The following is a 22825-nucleotide window of genomic DNA, read 5'->3' as shown; positions in this document are numbered from 1 at the left end:
AATTTATTTTGGTGCAAAATGCTAATTTGAAACTTGCTTTTTTTCGTACAGAAGCAAAACTGGGCCTTTTTGGAAATATTAATGAAACAATATGGAGAAAAATTCATCCCAGAGCAACCAAGTGTATTTTGGCCAGGCACTTTGCTGTTGCGCCAAGAACCCAGCCTCATGTCTCTTGTCTGACACATCCTGGACAAAAGCTGTTTAATACAGACAGACAGTGGCTTTTGGTCAGGAACATGGATCTCCTGCTTTCTCCTGCTCTCTCTAATCATCTGGAAATCTTAACCCACATCTGGGAAATATTTTTAACATCACCTTTCTTAGGAAGGGACATATTAATGCAAAACATTTCACTTGCCTCCAGTTTCAAACCAAATTTGATAAGTTTAGAGCCAGCTTTGGTAACTTAGACTAACCTAGGTGAGCAGTGGATGTGTTCTCATATTCAGAAGGACCCCATGAGTTAACAGGCTTTATGTTCTCTAAGGTATGTGCTGGTGCACATCAATCATAGAATCATAGAATGGTTAAGGTTGCAAGGGACCTAAAGATCATCTAGTTCCAACACCCTCTGCTATGGGCGGGGACACCTTGCACTAGACCAGGTTGCTCAAAGCCCTATCCAGCCTGGCCTGGAACCCTTCCAGGAATGAGGCATCCACAACTTCTCTGGGCAACCTGTTCCAGTGTCTCACCACCCCCTGAGTGAAAAATTTCTTCCTTATATCTAACCTAAATCTCCCCTCTTTCAGTTTGAAGCCATTGCCCCTTGTCCTATCACTGCACACCCTTGTAAGAAGTCTCTCTCCAGCTTTCCTGTAGGCCCCCTTTAGGTACTGGAAGGCTGCTACAAGATTACCCTGGAGCCTTCTCTTCTCCAGGCTGAACAGCCCCAACTCTCTCAGCCTGTCTTTATAGCAGAGGTGCTCCAGCCCTCAGATCATCTTTGTGGCCCTCCTCTGGACTTGCTCCAGCAGCTCCATGTCCTTCTTGTGTTGGGGACTCCAAAGCTGAATGCAGTATTCCAGGTGAGGTCTCATGAGAGCAGAGGGGCAGAATCACCTCCCTCGACCTGCTGGCCACACTTCTTTTGATGCAGCCCAGGATACAGTTGGCTTTCTGGGCTGCAAGCACACATTGCTGGCTCATGTTGAGCTTCTCATCAACCAACGCCCCCAAGTCCTTTTCCTCGGGCTGCTCTCAATCCATTCCCTGCCCAGCTTGTATTTGTTCTTGGGTTGTGGTTGTGGTTTTGTGGTTGTGTTGAGGTTGTGATGACCAAGTTAAAGATAGGAGTTTGTCTGCAGCGTTATTGATGCGAATGAGAGTATGCTGGTTTTCATTTGGATATATTGAGTTTCATGCACCACCTGCAGAGATTTGACCAACAATCTGGTGGTTTTAATGAAGTTGTGTCAGATTTGCAGGATTCATTGCTATGAAAACTAATAGATGAAGGGTAACAGATTACATATTGGTCATGTAGTTTAAGAAAGCAGCTATTTTAGAACCAATTAGTCTATTTATGAAATAATCTAATAAATATTTAATGATTTGTTTGATTTATAAACAAATACTTGTGCTTGTAGATGTTAATTACATGAGCAGAGCCCTTCACTTTCCATGGGCAGAGTTATATTTGCATTGAAGTGTTTGCTGTATTCGTGCCAGAAAACAACCAAAAAACCTCATTAAGATCTGATCCTTCAAACGTGCATGTGCTTAACTTGACTGCTCAAATAATGTTGTTTTGGCAGTGTTGAATTCGATACCTTGATCATGAAATACCTCATTTTTCATGAGGTGGGGGGGGAGTGGAAATTAAGACAGTGGTAGTGTTGATCTGTATAAACAGCCATTAATAATGAGTACATATTGCACCCTTCCCTGGAGGCAGAAAACCTTGTTTCTTCTGAGTTGATGAGTAAACCGAAATTACTCACCAAAGATACTTACTGTCTGGTATCCATTTTGCTGCTGCTTTCTTAGCCTGAATTCAGACTTCAGAGCGACTATTTTTGTGTTTTCCTGTGCACAGATTTCTCTGGGTGCTGCTCTCCAGCGTTCAGGCTCTTACTCCTGTTCACCATATGTTAGCTGCAACACCTTCGGCTCCGTTCCCTGAGCTAGACTAGGGATAGCACAAAGATGTTTAGAAAGGTAAACAAGAATATTACTTGTCTTTACAAATAACAGAAGATATTTTGTTTGCCCAGTGGAAGCAGAATGTTTACTGTCTAGCAAGGAAGGAGGAGTACTTTCCCTCCAGACTTTACTAAGTAGAAAAAATTACTGCTGCCTGAAGCCCTTGAACCTCGTGTTAGATACCAGCAAATCCTCAACTGAGGTTTTTGGGATACAAAAGAAGAGCCCTGGGATCTAGCAGGGGATGGGCTAAGGCAAGAAAAAGAGAGAAGTATGGGAATAAAAATGAAAAGCCATCTAAAATTCATGAGAGGTGGGGAAAAGACATCGACAAGAAGACAATGAGAGTGGATTTCTGTGATCGTTGCTCCATAAGGATGGCTGGCAAACACTCCCGCCTGACAGCATTTCATGCACATGTCTGCCTTTATAAGATCTCATTCATAATTATGACAAGGTATTTGAATTTCTTCTGCACTACCCCTGTGTGGAGTTTTTCCTGTGTTGGTTTTCATGTTTATTTTCTCAAAGGAGAAAAAAATGTACAGACTCCTCAAATATTCTAAGAAGAAAAGCCAGCTGTTTATTGAAGCCGCCTCTCAATATGCAGAAAGTTGCCTCCAAAAGAAAATGCTAATGTTTGGCTTTAGGCTTTCCTGGGAACACAAATAAACTGTTGTTTATTTTTTGTCTTTGGAGATTTTGTAGGTGTTTTTATTTCTTCCTTGTTCTTTTAAGCCTTTTTCTGCTACTTATCTAGCATCTCACATAACTTTGATATTTATCTTTGCAGTAGAGTAATTTACATTAAGATATGCAGGATTTTGAGACTGTTTTCCTTACCAAGAGATAGAACAGGAAGTTAAAAATCATCTGTTTTCCATTCTGTATCTGTTTTGCAGTGCATGTTGAAAGAGACTTATGCTGCTGCATGTGTGATGAGGCTAATTCCGTCGTTGCCTTAATGGAGTCGTTCACACTGAGCTTCCATTCTGGTGCATTAAATGAGAAATTATGAATTTAGGTTCACAGCAGGCTGTCTTGAGATTGCTTTGTTACTGCACTGATTCCTTCCTCAGAGCTCTGTGAAACTCAGCCAGCCCCAGGTCCACCCCAGCCTGCTGCTGCCACTCTGCTCTGTTTCTTGAGGGTCATCCAAGAGAAGCCAGGAGTGGTTGAAGGCTTCAGGAGGCTCCAGTATCACTTTTGGTACAGCTTTGCTGTGAAGTAAAGCAACAAAAACTCACCTAGGTCAGACTATCCCAGTCTATGAAGAGGTTTTTTTTCTGAGGCTCCTGATGGTATTTCTATTAGTTTTGTGCATCAGAGACTCATGGAAACAGCATAGCTGTAAAGGTGAATTTTTGAGTGAGTAGGTTCAGTCTTGACTCCACGGCCTTTGCAGATTGTCTAAGTCAGGGATATTGCTCTGGGTGGGCTGTGGCCAACCACATGGTCGTTTTGACTGTCCGTGCCTGAGCCTCAGTGAATGGCATTGAAGGATTTATTTTTAATGGGCATGGTAAACATGGGACAAATTTAATTTTAGTATTGTCATTTAAAATCATTTCTGATACAGATGATTTGCTGGCAAATGAGACATTAGGTCTGCCATAATTTGGGGCTCATCCAAGTTTCCGTTCCTCTAAATGCAACTGATCCAAGTGATGGTTCAGCTGTGCACAGTGCTCTTCAGTACTTTAATGTAGATGAGTCGTTCTGACCGTAATGATGAGTGCAATAGCTAAAAACCCTATACATTAATAACAAAATATGCCTGCTGTCGCCTCCTTAAAAAAACCCTGAATCTTCAGTGTGGTTGGCTGTTACTTTCATCCACTGCAAGTGGAATCAACTTTAAACAAATACATATCTCACAGTTCCCCATGGGTATTTTTAGTGCCGCTATTGAATATTTGAAAATATCACAAAAAATTGTATTTAAAATAATAATGAAAAATTAGCAAAAAATCTAAGTTGGCATCAAAGAAAAGAAACTAAAGCTTAGAATAAAACGCTCTATAGTGAGACATCATATTTTATAGAGCAATCGCAGTGTATAAAATAGTTTGTAAAAATTTCCCAGTTCAGATAGTTCACTTCTCTGGTATGTTCACAAAGATACTCATCCTCGCTTTACTAGAGTAAGAACAGTAAAATTCTTGTAGAACCTAAATGTGTTGTGCGTGTATGGTAGAAATGACTGTCGTGAGATTACACTGCATTTAGATTCATGATGACCTGTCTATTCATTTTACTTTGATTTCCCCCTGACTTGTAGTTACTGAAGTCCCTAAAGATTACAGGGGCAGAATGCCTAAAAGTGCTCTTTAATGCTTGACAGCAAGGCTCTGACAGTGTTACACACACGTTTTAAGTACACTAACAATTGAAGAATAATGCTGTAAGCAGTATAGAGGGTTTACAGAAGAGGTGAATGGGGATTTTGCGGCTTATGATGGAGAGTCTTTGATATAACGGTTTCAAAAATTAGATTAGGGTGTATATAATTTGAAACTTTTTCAGTTGTGCTGTAAATTTAATGGCAAGGTTTTGTTGAAATGAGCTCTTGTGGTCTGCAAGGAAGAAAATCAATCAGCGTGTGCCTTATCATTTTTCTGTATCCTTGGAAGGGATGCAATTAAATTCGGTCTGAAAGGTCACAGTGTGGGGTATACATTAACCTCACACTAACCCTGTATGTGATACTGCCACTGAGAACAAGTTAATAAAGATATCAGTTGGAGCTGTACGTTTGTTATCTTTTCTTCAAATGTATCTGCATACATACACACTTCTAATTAGATCTTTGTGCATAGTATTAGTAGATATCTAGAATATTTGCAGTGCTGCTAATTAGGTTGTGGGCTACTGTACGGTGGAATATACAGCATAATTCCACAGTTGGTGGCCGGAAACACTTAAACTCATTTGTTGAAGTTAATGTTAATGCAGGGATATGTCAATGAGACAAGGCTTTGTTTCATTTCCAGGCACTGATGATGTTTAAAACAGCAGCTGCAAAAAGTGGATTTAATTCCAAAGTGCAGTAGAGTTTCTGAATGCCATTTGCGTTATACATATTTGCTCCAGATGAGAGAATTAAATTCTTTACTGAAAAGTGGAGAAGTACTTTGGTGGTGAAGAGAATCTTGGCCTTTTTAACCTTTTAAATTAAGTTATGGGGAGGTATTTGATTTTAGGTTTGATCTGAGAGGCCTCTTTAAAGAGGAGCCACATGTTTCCCATATTAGCTATTAAAAAAAAAAAAAAAATCAGTACAGTGTGACATTAAAAACAGCAATGCAGTTTCAGGGACAAGCTAGAGAAACATAATATCCAGCACTTCTTTTCCAGAGACCAGCAGTGATAGGTTATCAAATTTTGCTTCTAAAAACATTTCTAGTCCTCCCTGGAAAGACATTTATTGTTATATGAGATTGCAGAGTTTCTAATGAATATATTGAACAATGGGGCATAAGAATGAGAAATATAAAATTTATACTTCAAATTATGAGATAGAGCCAGGGGAAGTAGATTTGGGCAAATAACAGCCTGTTAGGCCAACCTCTAAAGTATGTAATATTTTAGAGCAAATTTTGAACAAGCTAATGAAGTCAGGGAAGTAAACGGAAAATGGGGTAAAATAAAAAAGTATTAATAAGTATTTTGTGCCAAGGGTAACTCTTTCATCTTCTTCAGTTCTGTTGCTGAAGAAAGGCAATAGATGTAATCCATCTCAATTTTGCTAAAATATTTGAATATGGTACCCACATGGAGATTTATTGGTATAGTAAGAGAAAAAGGAGATTTATAGAAGAAATTTTAAATAGGTAGAGAATTGAATAAAGAGAAGATGGCAATATTAGTCTTGAAAGAGAAATGTTGTGCCAAAGGGAAGTTGCTAATTAAGCTCCTCAAAGGAGATGAAACATGTTTAATATCTTCCTGTCATTGTCACAAATAGGTAGCAGTGTGCTATGAATTTACAGATGGCTCAAAAGTAAGAGTCACTGATGTTTCAGGAGAGGGTCATAACATCATACACGAAGGGTTAGGTTTTCTTCCAAGTTGATGTAATAGCTATGGCATGAAATGTAATTGTGCAAAGTGTAAGGTCATGCTTTCAGGGAATAATCATCTGAATTTAGTCTGTGAGCTGGGAATTCATCAGCTGAAAGACAAGAAAAAATAAATACAGCTATATTAGGTCATCTAGGACCAGGATCTTAGATCAATGGCCTATTGTAGTTCTAGGATTCCAAGACCTATCCTATCTAGGATCAAGCTAGCAGTATGATGCTGCCGTTACTAAGATAAATGCGTGCCAAGAGGATAGTGGGTGAGATATTTCTAGCAGGGAAAGAAAGTATTAAAAACGTATTTTAAAGTGTTGACAAAGCACAGTGAGTATAGTGCGCACCATTCACATTAAAGAAAGATGAGTTCAACCTGGAGCATGCTCACAGAGGGGCTGGTGGGATGATGGCGGGGATGGTGGATCGTGTGTTGTACCAGAAGGCACTGTAAATACCTTGGCTTGTTCGGATGGTGGAGCAGAGGCCGAGATACTGCTGTCTTCAGGAGGGTAAAGATACAGGAGGAGAGTAAACACCAGGGAGTGAAAAGAGCTGAATTTTAGGTTAAATGACAGAGTGAGCATCAGGAAAGTAAATAGACCATGGGTGAAGTGAGGCCGGGAGGTAGTCCCTGGTTATCTCTGAGGTTCGTGTACAGCCTTTTCCTCACACAGCAGAGGTAAAACTAAAGAGCAGCTCGAGGGTGGAGTTTCTTCAGTTGATGGAAGGGACTCGGGAGTTTTCGTGCAGTCCTGTGCTCCTGTATTTATTTAAGGTGTTCCTCTTGAGAAATGGATGTGCACGTGCCCCTCTGCGTGTAAATGTTTTAATTAAATCGCTAGCTGCTTCCGTGTGTTGGAAGCATCCCCCAGTGCTGTACGTGTCTGCGTGGTGCGGGCGGTGCAAAAGGAGACATGTTCTTGCGCACACGGCTGTGGTGCAGCGGAAAAGGAGAACGCTTAAGAGACCGCAAACTCCGCATCTCCTGAAGGGACGGTTGTCAGTCACGTCCTCTTATCCCAGGTCCTTTGCTGTCATGGGAGTGTGCTGAGTTTCTGTTCCTGATGATCAGTGATCGCTGTTGAGCACAATCTGAATATTGACCTGCCTGCAGAGAAATAGAATATCTTCCTTCCTACAACACATAGGTTTCCCTCTTGGAAGACTACCTGTTCTGTGAGGGAAACTTCAGCAGTTTCACAGAATCACAGGAGGGCTGAGGTGGGAAGGGACCTCTGGACATCATCTGGTCCAAGCGCCCTGCTCAGGCAGAACCACCTAGAGCCAGTTGCCCAGGACTGTGTCCAGACAGCTTTTGAGTATCTCCAAGGATGGAGACTCCACCGCCTATAGGAGTTTTCCCGTGAAAATGGGCTGAAATCATGCAGACAGGCATTAGACGGGAAGATTCCCGGCAGTCACAGCAAGGTTTGGGGTTTGCAGTGAGGTTTTAGGTAACTAAGATGCAGGAGATGTGAGAGAGACGAGTCCTGAGCCAGTGCACTAAGAGCTGCATCCCGTGTTTGCCTTCCCAGAGGCAGGCTGGAGCTCCTAAATGGACTCTTTGGTCAAGTTGACTTTCCGTGCCAGACACCCTTCAGGTAAGTACCAGCTCTGCTGTGCTGCGTTCCAGCGGCACATGCTGCCAAAAGCAGGCATGTAGGTGCCCTTAGGTACCGCAGTTGTGCCACCAGTGCTCTGAGCAAAGCATGGCTTCTCTCCTGCTTAAATACTGCCTTTGGGAGAGGACTTTGGGCACGTGAAAGAGGCAGCTTGGGCATGTGAGGAGGATGTAGCGGGTGGTTTATTGAGCCCCAGGGCCAGACTGCAGCCATACAAGCAGGTCTAGGGGGTGAAAGCTCTGTGCGAGGACCACATTTGTGATGCTCAGGTCGCCACTAGCTCTGTTTCTTCTCCACTCTTGTCACTGCTTGTCTTCCCTCCTTGCATGTGGTCCTCTGAGGTTTGTAGGGTTCTGTGGATTTCAGGAGACAGCATGTGTCATGATTTCTGTTCTCCCTAATCTTGAAAAAGCAGAACTTAAGATTTCATAGGAAATCCAGCCATTCGTTTCATCCATTCATGTGCTAATTCTCATGTCTCCTTAACTGCCACACAAGGAACGAGTGGAGACGACAGTTTATTACACTTAAGGCACATGAAGCTTGCTTTTTGGGTGAGCCATAACAATGGTTATCCTTACTGAGGTTGTGTCCTGAAGCATCTGCTTAATTTTTTCCTTGAAGATGATTCTCACAGTTTCCATACATGCATCATTTACCCTTGACATGAGTGACTACTTCTTCCAGATATACTGAACACATTAATCAAGTTTTCATGGCTAAAGCAGGTTTAATATGCATTTTTAGGAAAGTACTGGACAGATTTCACTGTTGTTTTTCCAAGAATTTTACTTGCTGATTTACTCTGCTTTGAGAGTAAGTTGATGTCTTTTGTGTCAGACGTGCAGCATGGCAAGCCAACAGACGTGAGAATCGAGAGTGACTTGATGCTACAAACAAGAACGTGTGATTTTCTTTCCTTCATCTAGTTCTGTTCAATACCAGCAGAAATGGCACATATCCCACCTTTGTGTGAGCACAGCTTCTGCATTTCTGCAGTGAATCCAGAGAAGTCTGGTCAAGGCTTTCCCCAAGGGGACAGAGGAAGCTGTGGCACTGTCCCCAAACCCACCGCTTCTCTGACACAAAGCTGCTTCACAGTCCAAATGAGCGAAAGGGTGTAATTTTATTTTTTGTGACTTAAAGACCTGTGAATGTGCTCAGGAACTAGACACTTTGCTCTATGATTTTTTGGTTGATGATGCCTTAAAATTGTAAAGCAGGTGTATTACTTTTTATATAGCAGTATAGTGAGGGTTCAAGAATACTGCTTAACCGGTATTGAACTTTAACGTGACCGCTGAGATTTGTGGGTTTATTCACTTAATATCTCTTGAATTTAGTACAGGTAATAATCACTGCCAGCCTTAGCATTGCCTTTCCTTGAGGAAAGCAGAAAGAAATACAAACTAGCTTGTTCAAACATGAGAGATGAAGTGACGATGGTCCTCATAAACTCATTACACAAGATGAAGAAAACCGGCCCAGAAGTTCACATCCTAATTATCACTGCAGTTATAATGTCATGTGGGAACTATTCTGTTTGAGGGAATAAGGGAATACTTGCTCTTTCAGTCAGAGGCCGCCTTGTATTGTTACTATCAGTATCATGATTCTGCCAAATGAAAATATGTATCCAGGCATTACGTGGTCTTCTGCTTTTCACACTTCATTCTTTCTATTGGCAAGTGCAAGCTCTTTCTCCATGATTTGGAACTTCTTAATGGTGTCGACGGAGAATGTCCATTCCCACACTGTTAAAAGAAAAATTTATTGCTATTCTTACCCTTGGGATGGGAGAGGACCTAAGAAGATTATATTACAGAAGATTGATTTCTGTTCTTTATGTAAAAGGGAAATCTGTTTCTAATCTGGTTTGAGATCAGAATTCATAGTGACCATCTGCGTGAAAATCTTACCCATAGTAATTTATTTTTTAACAAATCTGGCGCTTTTTATTTGTCTTTTTTTTTTTTTTTTTTTCTCCCTGAATAAAGTTTTCTAGTCTGGCATCTCAGGGAAGAGCATCTGCTTCAAAGATGTCTTTGGAGGTTCTGAGTTATCACTCTTTACCTCTTTAAGCAAGTTTTTCGGTCGTGCTGCCTTGTACAGCCAGTGTGAAGCCTCCAGCTGTTGTGGGCAAGCTCTATAGTATAGACATTGTCTGATTTGGTCTGACTGCATTAAAGAGTAGAGATATAACCAAACTTTATTCCTTTAATATGAATGTCTGTTCATAATTTTCCCTAAAAAAAAATAAATTTGACATTCTGATTTGCTTCCATTATTCACAATTTTGACAGATTCATTCTACTAAAAATGGTCGTGTCTCACATTTCAACCTATTAAAAAGAAAATTACAGCAGAGTCAGACAGAGGGCTAGTAATATTTAGAAAGTCCAGTCTGTGCTTAAATTTTTTATTATCTTTGACAACCTGTGTAGAAATCTGTGTTTGTAAGTTCCAGCCCAGATTGCAGTAGGTCTCAACGAATATATTTATTGGGATTTGCAAATATTTCATACTTAGGCCATCTTTTATCCCCACAGGATTTTTTTCCACTGAACATTCAAATAATTATTCATTATTAGCATAAATACTTACACAATTTTTTAGCATTCACATTACATTAAATAATATGTTTACATTAATGTGATATATGGACATTAGTCTCAATACAAGTGTAAAATGTTAATTGCCTGTATTTGAATATTCTCAGTGCAGCTCTGTATTAGGTTGAGGATGCTACTGGGTATCAGAGGGGAGCAGTGTTCCCAAAACTCTTTGACCCGGTTCACTACAAGAAAGCAGTTAAAAGCAAAATGAGGAGATGAAAATATCTTTCACAGCTGTGACAGCACAACATATGTTACTACTTTGTGTGAAAACGAGCAGAGACAATTTAAACTCTGCATTTGGCCGATTAGTCTTATGGTGTCTTTTCTTTGACAATAAAGATGCCGTTGGCAAAACCTATCCAGAAAGGATGGAGTGGGTATTCCTGCAGAGACTGCCTAGTAGATTGGGATGCTTCTGGCATACAGATATTTGTAGCAGATGTTTCCAATTAACTGTAATAATGCTGAAAAATAAATGAACTTTCTTCAGGATCTCCTCGGCGAATATTGATGTGGCAGTGGTCTGCTCAGCTTGGAAGGGTTCACAGTATCGGTGCTCAGGGTGGAGAGGATAAAAAAATGGAAAAGCACTGATTTGGCTCTAAAAGGTCCAGGTCCTTGTGTGGAGGGAAATGGAGGAGATAATTTTTGTCTGTTTCACTGTATTTCCTGGCTTTCTCCTCCGCTGAGCCTTCCCTTGTGGCCAGCCCGAAGCATCTGCCCAGGAAGGCAGCCTGGCTCACGAGGCAGTGGCTGGGGACGGCGACAATGCCACCGCCTGTCCACGGTGCACCATGCTGGGGTGTCACACCCAGGAGAGACATTAGTCTCTGCAGGCCCGTTTGGATGGTTGTGTTAAATTCCTGCATGAGCTTAGTTCCTAAATGAAAGATCTTTTCCTTTGGGTGCTGACGCTTCTGAAGATCACTGTCCATAGAGGCTTGTGAGCTTCTCAGGGGTCCAGCAGCTCTGTGAGCAGAGCTGCACAGTTTGCTTGGACAGAATTTTGGCGGCTTATGGAGAGCCAAAGCTTAGTGTGGTTGTGCTATGGGAGACTAGAGTGAGCATGGAAGTTTCTGGTACAGATGAGGGCCTCAGGACTCTTGCTGTCCGCAAGCAGATGAGAACTTGTACTATTTAAAAAAAAAAAAAAGACAAACACTCTTTCTCAACATGTACACAGCTTCATGTGGCTTTATCTTACCATAGTTACCTTTCTGGTCAGGTCCATATTGCTTTATTTTCTTCCTTACACGTGTATTTCTTTTCATACCTGTAGCTAAGTTTAAGTAGTTTTAATTTAAACTTGATGATTTAAATAATTTTTATTGGTTTTATTTTTTGAAGTGCACCAGTGTTTTCTCCAGTTCTGTTTACTATTCCTTTCATAGCTCTGTTGTAAGACATGTCTTTGCTCTGATTTCACCTAGTTCTTCCTACGTTCTTAAACTCTGATGTTATATTTTTAATTTTTCAGCTCATATGGTAGATTCCACTTTTTGGCAGTGATTGCAAGCATCACTAGAGTCATTTCTTTGGTTTTATTTTTGCTCCTTTCGAAAGCTAAAGCCATGAATGAGATTATTTGAACTCATCATCCCCCTGTTTTGAGATTTCCAACTCAAAGTCCACAAGAGAACATGAAAGCTTTGGCTTTGTGGAGCTCCCGAGCATTTACCTAACAGCAGCTGGATCTCACTGGAGAAGGGAAGCCGATGCAAGGTTATCTTGGGGTTTTGGAACTTTCATTCCAGTGGGAAGATATTAAATAAGATATTAAGGTCCCAATTCAGAGCAGGGACCAATCTAGCTATGGGGAACAAAACATCTTGGCCAGTGTTGCTATCCTGATGGTAAGTTAGCTGTAAAAGCCACCAGGAATTAATCTTCCCATTCATTCCCGTTTATCGCTCCTGGCCTTTTATATGACGAGGGAATTACTGGGGTTGCAATGCAAACCCATTGTGCAGGGTCCTGCCCACTGCTGACCTTTGACATGAGCCTTCAGCTACTCTGTGCTTCTTCTTTTGGCTTCTAGGAACTCAGCTTTGAAAGTTGTAAAGGGTCCGTGTAATGTTTCTTTAGAGAAAGCCCAACTGACCATGTATAATCTTAAGCCACTTCATTTTCTGGTACTTTACTTCACATTATCCGCTTTCAGTGGAGAATTGCGTGTTTAAGAGACAAAAAGTTTAACACTATCAAATAGTTCCTTACAAGGCTTTTTTAAAGGGAATTGTTCACCAACCAAACTTCCTCGCTAGTTTTCACTATTTGGGAGTGTCTCTAATTTAGTGCAGAGTCTAATTTACCGCAAAGATGGAGGGCTTGGGCTTTTGCTCTTGTCTTTTTTATGTTAGGGCAGAATTTAGGATAGCAAGAGGTTGCTGTGTCAAAATAATCGTGTGTGTAACTCTTTTAGGGCTAGCACCAAAATAAGAATGAGACATGACAAGGAGTCTTGAGCAAATGGAAACAATAAAGCTGAAAATAAAAATTTGAAGGATAAGTGGTTCCTATGAACTTGTATCCGTATTGAAAAAGACTACATCAAGAGCAAGGTTTAAATTTTTTTTGGCTGCAAGCTTGCATGGGACAGAATGCAGTTAAAACAATTCCTATAAAAGCTTCATCCTAAGCAGGCGGATGTCTGGAGAAATAAATGACTGCCATGGCCCCGCAGGCTGATGGCAGGCGAAGCGGTGGTGCTCCTGCACGCTGGATCAGGTTCTGGGCTTCTCCACCTGCATGAAGACATAGCGTTCCTAATGATTTCTGCATGCACTAAGATTTATATAGGGAAAAATAGAATTTTGACTGGCAAACATGATGGGAATGCAATCTTTCAGATTATTTGCAGTGGTTTTCACCATGCATTTTAACCACTTCTTGACCAACATGCAGCGAGAACAAAGCCACGATCATCTGAAATGATTTTCTAGGCATTTTGAGAGATGCTCTTGCAGCATAGCTGAAGCATTAATGTAGTGTGCTTTGGTGTGCCTGGGCGATTTATGTTGTGTTGATTCAGTGATGAATCAAGTAGGCAATATCCAGTGCTGTGAGTGGTGCTGCTAACCCTGCGGGCGGGAGAGGGCTGGAGCAGCCAGCAGGGGAAGGACAGGGATGCAGATGCAGCAAAGGGGTGGCTGAAGAACGGAAGCACGGTGCAGAAGTCGGAGATGGTAGGTCACAGGTAACAGTGGGCCTTAACTAGTTCTGTCTTTCTGTCTGTTAACAGTCTGTCTGTACCTGCAGTTATACTGGGTGGTAGATACATACTTTATCTGGAGGTGTAACTTCAGCTGCTTATTCTTTTATGCTCCACTCCGTGTTAAATATTGTTATAAAACCCCTAAATAGTGCTGTGTTTTACTTTTTAAAAAAGAAGCTATTGGCAATTGTTATTGTATCAGTAAGAAACAACATGAAGGACAAAGCATTTGACACCTTCCGTGCTTACCAACAACATTAAATTCATGCGAAGAATGGCCTCGTGTTTAAATGAGCAAATATCTAAAATGACTGCCTTACATAGTCACATATTTGCATGGAGCTTTTCTTGGTCATAAGCTCATGAAATACAAGCAAATAAGTTTGGAGGTTTTCGTTTTGTTTTTTTTTAATCAGGATTTGGAATTAATGGAAATTCTGAGCTAGGAAAAAACCCCACCAAAACTAGAACAAACGCAACGCACTCCCACCCAAAACCCCACTCAAAAGAGCAGCTTCATGAAGACAGGCAAGGAGATGTCTCAGAGCGTGTACAAGACCTGTAATTTTTGAAGACATATCTGCCAGCTCAGTTACAGCTCTTTTCTAATAGGATCTCTTAGAGGAGATCTGTATATGGCTCATATTTCACATTCTTAATGTCTGTGGTTTAGTTTTGAGGGGGCTACATATGTGAGATAACCTGCTCTTATTTGAGTTTATTTTCTTTGTGTTCTATAAAATTAGGAAAGTAAAAAAATCATGAGACCCACATTCGTTGGCCTGATTGAGATTACTGTCTGTGATGCTTCCAGTGGCAGGGAATAGGAATTGGTTTCTCAGGGGATGCTTTCCAAGCTGGTGTTCCTAGGAGATGTGTCTGAGCGAAGATTCAGGCATTGACTCAGTGTGACTTCTGCTGTCTAGTACAGAGAGGATGCTAACAGCCACCCTGAAAGTCTGATTTTAAAAGTGATGGAAAAAGAGAGGTAGTATTTTGTCTTTCACCTTCTCAGTAAAAGCAAAGGTGGGGAGGGTACAATTACTATTTTTTGAACATTATTCCTGAAACACTTCAGAGGAGCTGAGGCTTTCCTAAACATACTGCGTGATTAATTTGTTTCCTCTGCCCCACTGATTTCAGATGATGTGTTTCTCCTGCTTGCACTGTGTAAGGCACACTCATCTCCCCGGCTGGAAGGTGAGCAGCACTTTGCTGCCTGGATTCCCACAGCAGCAGCAAGTGATCTTGTCTGAAGTTAAGATGCTCTCCATCATCACGGGACTGTCGCTGCTGTCTCAGGGTCCCTGTGGGGAAGTTCACAGCTGGCTGCAGCTGCTCCGGCGCCTTCCTTGCGGAGGGAGGAATGTGCATGAAAAAGGAGAAAAACTGTAAAGAAATCCATTAACAACTGTTTGGAAGGAAACAAGCTAGACCAGATGAATTTTAGTAGAACAAAAATTATTTATACAAAGCCACCTTCTGTGTTGTAGTGACTGACAGCTACAAATCTGGGTGACTTCTCTTCCTGAGGCTGTGCTGAATGGCAGGGCAGTGGAGGTGGGGAGCCCCAGGCTTGCTCCTTGCTCTGTCATGGCACGGAGCACCCCAGGAATGTGTCCTGGCCATGACAGAGGTGCTGGCAGGAGTACTGCCTCGCTGGCTACCCAGCTACTGCTTTCTCCGCGCTCAAGGGAAGGGAGGTCTGTGAAAGGCAGGCTCTGAGTATAGGGAGGTATGCATGCTTGGGGGGGCAGGGGTGGATGTACGTGGAGGCTTCTTTACTTACTCATCTCCCCTCAGGCTTAATGGCAAATGTTTTTCTCACATCTCTCTCTGTCCATCTGGCTGCTTTGGTGTGAGAGAAAACACATGCTGAAGTCCATACAATTCCCATGGATTTAATGTAAATACTAAACAAGAATTTCAGGATTTGGTTAAATGTGGTTTTTTTTCTAAAGGTAGGCTAATGGCATTCTCTGTGGTGTGCAATTACATCTTCTGGCAAAGCTTGCTTGATTAAGCAAATCCCATCTCTGATCTCTATTGTAGACTTTTATGCTAGCTTCTCTCTTATTTTATAATTTGGCATAGGCAATATTGTTTACTGCCTTGTCCAGTGTATTTTGTCCAGCACGGAGTCTGGAGAAGGTGAATAGGCTTCTGCTAACCCACTGGCTGTCTCAGCAACTTCTGTAAAAATGACAGAGGTCACATTCAAAGATGAAAAAAAAAAATCTTGTCATCCACAAGTTATTGCAGGATTCCTTAAGCATCATGTTCAGTTCCTGCTGGCAGAGTGATTTAAAAGGTTATTTTCCAGAGACAGAGACATCTAAACGTTCTGGGAAGTCCTCCTTGTCTGGGCGCTGGTCGGAGTGGTGATGCTCTGCACTCTCTGTCCGTCAGTCTGCTCCGTCTGCCACCTCCCACGCACAGGAGGAAGACGGTAGATGTTGGCACACAAATGGCAGGTAGCTGCAGAACTCACCTACTGAAATGAAGGCATCATGGTAGGCGAAGGCTTGTCGGTGGTGGTCTGTCTCAGCAGCTTCAATTTGGCATTGCCCACTTTGTTGAGCCATGGTCCTGTAGAGGCTTACTTAATAGTTACAGGGTGAAGTCTCCGTTGCAGATACTGGCTTTCATATATGAAAGGCTGGTGGAGTGGAGGGATGCCACAGGCTGAGCCTCTGCTTGCTGGCTGACTCATTATTGATGCTTGAGATAGTTTTCATGATGTTGTTACTAGTTATTAAAAAAAGACAACAAAAGAACCAGCTTCTGTTATGGCCATGCTGTGTGATCAGGGCAAAACCTTTACGAACAGACACTTTCAGAGCTTTCAGAGAGCTCACCTGGTGGTCACACACTTCTAGCTTACTGGGCCACCTCACTCTCAGAAGTGTTTGTTGAAGGTATACTTGAAAATCAGGGCAGGGTCCAGTTTCTCGGCACCCTTGCGTAAGCCCGGCTTTATCAGGCACTGGAGAGATTTGCTCTTTTAGGTTTCCTTTTTAATTACTCTCTAAATTCTTCCAGTCCAGCCTCATGAACCGAGTTTAGGTGAGGCTTTCAAATATATGCCAATCCATGCATGGAGCATGGAGAGTATGTCCAAGGGAGAACAAAGTATTTAAGGAAATACAATATTATATATAAAACCAGGTCTGATCTCTCACAGGTAGTGTGGAGTCTGGGCAAAAAGCATAAAATCCCAAGCCAACAATAGCAGAAAGAAGCTGGAGATGCCTTCTGTTACTGATCTGCTGTTCATCTGCTTCAGGAGCTCTATGAAGTGAGGTGCCAGAAGCTTCTTTAGTCTGTTGTTTTTTTTTTTTTCCTTTTATACCTGTAACAGGTCAAACATTGGGCATTGTTGCTCGATTTCATGCTAGTGCCATGTGAAGTAGGTGCACGGGCAGCCAGGTCTCTGCTCTGTCCTGAGTGCACTTAGGATGACAGCAGAAACAGCCTTGGTTGCGCTAAGAGATCTTTGGCATTATTAACCAACTTTATGTTTTGAAGAGAATTAATGTTGTTCATCTTGGTTTTCCTGGTTTAAAAAAACAGTTTTCACTGTAAAGGATGTAGTGATAATCAAAGAGACTGATAACTGTTAGCTGACAGTCTATGTCCCATCTTGTTTTTCCCAAAATGAATCTTCCAATATTAAGCACAATCTCAATTCGCTGTGGTTAAACTAAAGTTTCTAAGAGTGGTTTCTTTTTCTTTTTTATATATCCCTTGTTTAATGAATAAACAAATGCTACAGATATCTTTAGCACATGCTTCCAACAGTTTCTACACAGCAGTACCTCTGGTAAGAGGACTTGTATAGTTTGAGAAATGCTTGTACAGAGAAAATGAAATCTTAATAATTGCTTTCCATATAATGCAATTTCCTGCATACAAACAGCTATATCTGGTATGCTTTTGCTGAGTATGATGCCACCACTCCTGGCAGCAAAACCGTGATGATTCAGACAGGTCTGAAAGATCCACGTGGCCATAAGTCTGATGTAACTCGTACAGATGATGTATTCATCTGAATTAGTAAAGAGCTTTTAGCAGAGAACAGAGAGTAGACCCAAACAATGTGTGTCCAAGTAAAATACTTCAGTAAGACAGATATCTCAAAATGAAATGCAGCCCTTTTCAGCAGCGGAGGCAGTCCGACGTGTGCGTGTCTTCAGCGCGTGTAGGAGATACATGAGGACTTTGCAGGACTGACAAGCTCCCAGCCAGAGCAAAAGGTGATGCTTGATTACGTGTAATTTATTTGGTCCCTGGATCTCCCGTAGATGGAGAGAAGCAGGTGCAATCCGCTATTGGACTGAGGCAGGACCTGATGAGGTGCGTGTATCGATGTCCTGCAGTGCTACAGATAAAACTGTCACTGGAAGTAACGCTCTTAAAAAGCTATGCAGGAAGGAATAGCAGTGACAAGTTTGACTGGAAAATCTGTAATTAAGGGAAGTCTAGAATAAGCAGTGTTATCAAATTGGTTTTCTTCAACAGCTAATCCAAATTTAACTAAAATCTCTGGGGTTAAGGCTTCATTATCGCCTGATGCAGCCTGAACACGTCTGTCTGACTAGTTGAAGATTTGATGTAACACCTATTTAGAGAAGTAATTTACAAGTGTAACTCTTATCTGTATGGACAGAGATGTTCATAATTTGCTTAAAGATGTTTGCTTTATATTTGTAAAGATTGAATTTGATATCGTGGTATTAGAGCAGCAGTGACTAAGCCTTGGCATACTTGGAGAAACTCTCGGTCGTGTGTTTTCCTGTTGTGTTTTAACCCAGCTGGAAATTAAACCCCATGTAGCCGCTCGCTCCTCTCCCCAACTCCAGGGGAATGGGGGAGATAATTAAAGAGTAAAAAGGAAGGAGACTCACGGGTTGAGATAAGTATAATTTAATAATAACGATAATATAAAATTAAAAGTAATAATGATATGATAATAATATATGACCATATATATAACGATAATAATATGTATAAACAAGTGATGCACAGTGTAATCGCTCACCGCCTGGTGACCAACGCCTGTCCCATCCCAGCAAGCTATCGCTAAACAGGTAAGACGCAACATTGCAATCCCAGGCGAGCAAGAGACTTGAGAGTGAGAGAGAGAGATAGAACTCTGAGAGACCGAGAGTCTGAGAGAGAGCCCTTGGAAGAGAATTCCCAGACAAGGAAGTGCCTCTTCCCAGTCTATCCTCATCTATATACTGGGCGCAACGTTGCATGATATGGAATACTCCATTGGCCAATTTGGCCCTCAATCCAAAGTCTAAGTTCAAATCATAAGGGGAGCTGTGGGCCCTCTGTCCCGGCCATGCTCCCCACCAGCCTGTTGTGCTCCTGCACACTGGCAAAACACGGGAAGCTGAAAGGTCCTTGATGTCTCAGCACCAACTATAAACATCAGTGTGCTATCAACATTCTTCTCATGATAAATCCCAGACTAAATCCAAAACACAGAGCTCCTCTACCTGCTAAAAAGAAAAACTAACTCTGTCCCAGCCAAACCCAGGACATTTCTGAACTCCTAATGTCATATCCCTCTTTCTCTTAGTTGCAATGTAAAGTGGGAGTGTGAATGTGTGTGTGTTGTAAAAGTGAATGAGCAAAGCGGATTTTTCAGAGTAGCAGCATACTCAGAAATCTAATAATCCTTCTGCAACTCCGAAGACACATATTGCACCTTAGTGTCCCTGCCAGAGTGCGCGCTGTGCTCCTTCGTCTTGCATGTTTTTATGGAAAACATCCTCTCTGATACTTTCACTCTGTGGTTCCTTAATCCATCTCTGCACTGAATGACAAAACTCTTTTGCGATCTTTGTGGTTTTATACTCTTTGAGAGCTAAGGATGTGTGAGAGAGAGGTGATGGACATCTTAGATGGATGGTGTACATCCAGAGATACTGGAAATTAATGGAATTACTGTGGAATTACACCAGTGAAAATGAGGTCATCCTCTGGAATTTTTAAAATAATTGTGAGAATAGTCTGAAAGTATTAATTTTTCTTGTGACACTAAAAAATAATGGCTGGATCTTTACATGCCATAGATGTGGAAAAAGAAGACAATAAGGCCTTTAAAAAATCAAAATCAAATAAGATCACAAAGATCCAGAGAGAGAAGGATCTCCAAGGAAAAAATCGATAAACTATGTCATATAAACCACATATATGTAAATGATAAATCTCTGTACATCTGCTGAGTAATGTAAATACTATGCATTTCAGTTTTCACGTTTGAATTTGTATGCTGTAAGTACATGAGCCCTTAAGTAAAATCTAGAGGTGCAAATTCTTATGAGATGAAGTGAGGTGACACAGGCAGGCTGTAGCACTCTCCTCTGCTCCAGACCCAAGATTTCCAAGAGAAGTAACTATCATTAATGTTCTCGACCACCTCCACGCCAAAGTATACCATGTATTAGACATTTTGCATTAGGCAGCCTATTGATGATGCGTAGTGGTTCCCAAATGTTGCACAGTAAAGGAGGAAAATGATACAAGAAGAATAATGCCAAGGATCACTGATGCATGGACTAGAAACAGGAGAAGCTGAAAAGGGAGGAGGAATAAAGCTGGCCTGTAGGACATTGCTCTTAATTATACTTGACCTGTTTTAGCTGAAGTAGTTCTGCTTGCCTCTAGCAACAAGCATTTCCTAATGTATTTCACCATTAGATGTTGTATCCTTTACTAGTTATTGAATGGTGCATGTGGGCTGGCCTCCCTGCAGTTCTTGTTCAGGGCATCTTTTTGACTCTAAATAACTGCCTCAGCACTTTTTTTTAAAGGATAGAAGTATATGGATTTCTGAGATTCTTTATGTAATTCTGCAGGGCAAAAAGAGATCACATTTGAGATCCATCAGCTATGACACTTACCCTGGAAGCTACTCTGAAATATGTTTTAGATATTTACAATGTTCTGCCAAAGAACATCTGATTTCCTTTATTGCCACGGAGTCGTCTGGCTCTGCTGATATAAAGCAATCCTGATCTTGCTTAAGTCCATTTGGCAAGATCCTTCAGACAAATAGCTTGATCATAATAATAGATAAAAGGAAAAATTTTCCTCAAGAACTGTTATTAAAGAATAAAATTAGAAGAGGTGGTTGCTTATTTACAGCTCTCTTTTCTCTACAGCTTAATTCTGAGTACGAGATGCAGAGTCTTACGAGGCTGTTACTGTCCACTGGCACGGCCACTCAGTGCTCCTGAAAAGGGATGTTGGAGTTTGACCTCAGTGAAGTGCTTTGAAACAAGTTATTTAAAAAAAAAAATCTTTATAAATACCCTCTAGAAATCTCCGTCTTATTTTATTGTCTTGTGTTACAAGCTCATATGCGTTAATTTGGAAGTGGCACATCTGGGACTGTTTGTTTCTCAAGACAATCCCTGCCAGTTCCCCAAAAATTTAACAAAGAAGATGAGCCCCAAGAGCTGGGGCACTGGTGATGGCTGCCTGGCCTCGCTGATGATCCTCAAGCCTGACCTGATAAGACCTGCTAAAAGGGTAAGATAGGGCCTCTGGGGAATTGCCAGCAAGTCACCAATTAATACTAATTGCATGGGAAATTACTGTAACGCTGTGATGGTTCATCAGGGACCTGGAATGAGTTCATAGCTGTGCTGCACCCTAGGGCTGTGTGTCCCTTCATGTTTGCTTCTAGAAGAAAATGGGTTGTTGCTTCCTGCTCTGTTCAGTTGCAACATTTTAAGATCTGAACTATAATTAACGTGGAGGAGTCTGAAACAGCTACCATCTATCGGGAAGTTTGGCTTGGGAGTATTTGAGTTAAACAATTCATTTCAGCAGGTATCATTACTGATTTCTCTGGAGCCAGGCCAGATCGCTTCTGGTTTTCTGATAAGAAAGAAAACAAACGTGAAGTTATGTGGAATATGTGCAACCTGCACTCAACAGTCCTTTTGAAACAAGGAAAATACAGGTGTCTCATTTTAAAAGGGCTTTCTGCTTTGCCTCTCTGATTTCCAAGGGAGCTTTGGAGAAAACTGGGATTTAAGATGCTACCGTCTTCCTCCCTCCCTTGTGACAGCTGTAAACATCTGCTGAGGATATCATTCATTGTCTCATCCTACAGTCACTCGTTAAGATCGTGAAGCATTGTGCCTTCTTGAAAATCAAGCTGATAATGCCATGGGGAGGGAGCGAACAGCCAACATGCCCAGAGGCTCACTGAAGCGTGGTTTCTGAGCGGTGCGAGAACAGACACCGCATCCGTGCGATGTCCCGAGGATAACACCTTGGCAGGGAGGGGAGCTTTCCCATCCCGTTTGGAGGGGCAGGCGGTGGCAGGTGGGATGTGTAAGGCACGCTGCTGTGTCATCCTCCTGTGGTTTCGCCTCTCTGTCCTGCTCGCTAAAAGGCAGACAAGGCTTCAAGTCATAAACTGCGTTTCGTGTAACTCCTCCCCTATTTCGGCTGCTTGCTCACGCAGCCACCCACGAATCTGAAACAAAAAAGTGCGAAGCGAGGCAGGGAACGCTCTTGCCAGCGGAGATTTCACCTCCCATTTAGGCGCCGGAGTGCCCGTCCTGCACCCACACCATCCTGCTCCTCCTGAGTGTAACGAAGCTTCGGCTAATGACAAATACATAAGCATTTTTCTCCCATCCGTTCTCATCAGCCCGTACTCCAGAAGAAGAAAAAAGAAAAGTCCGGGGCTGTACACGAGCGTGCCTTTGTGCCAGCGTTCGTTCGGCGGGCTGACAGAGGCGGCATTGTTCGCAGGCTGTGGCCGGCTTGGCAGCCGGAGAAGGTGGGGATCTGCGCCATGCATACGGAATCGGCGAGCAGCCGAGGACGGACGGGGGTCGAGGAACTCCTAGAGCTGCATTAACGACAAGAGGAGTTTCGCAGCACCCCGCTGATAGCTTCTCCAGGCCTCTTCTGCACAATACAGACGGGGTCCAGGGTGAGGAGTCCTTGTTAATCGAAGGTAATGTTCATGTCTTTGTAGTGGCACTATTGAGTTATTAATCAAAATATGGGTGATAGGACCAGGGGAGAAGTTGTGAAGTGCGCTGTACCCCTTAGGAGAATAAAGCTTCATGGTGGCATCGTGCTGCAGCTGAGGGTTATCGAAGT

Source organism: Tauraco erythrolophus, chromosome 3, assembly GCF_009769465.1.
Source record: "Tauraco erythrolophus isolate bTauEry1 chromosome 3, bTauEry1.pri, whole genome shotgun sequence".
NCBI classification, from domain to species: Eukaryota; Metazoa; Chordata; class Aves; order Musophagiformes; family Musophagidae; genus Tauraco; species Tauraco erythrolophus.
The sequence above is the reverse complement of the archived record's forward strand: the minus strand, read 5'-3'. Positions refer to the sequence as shown.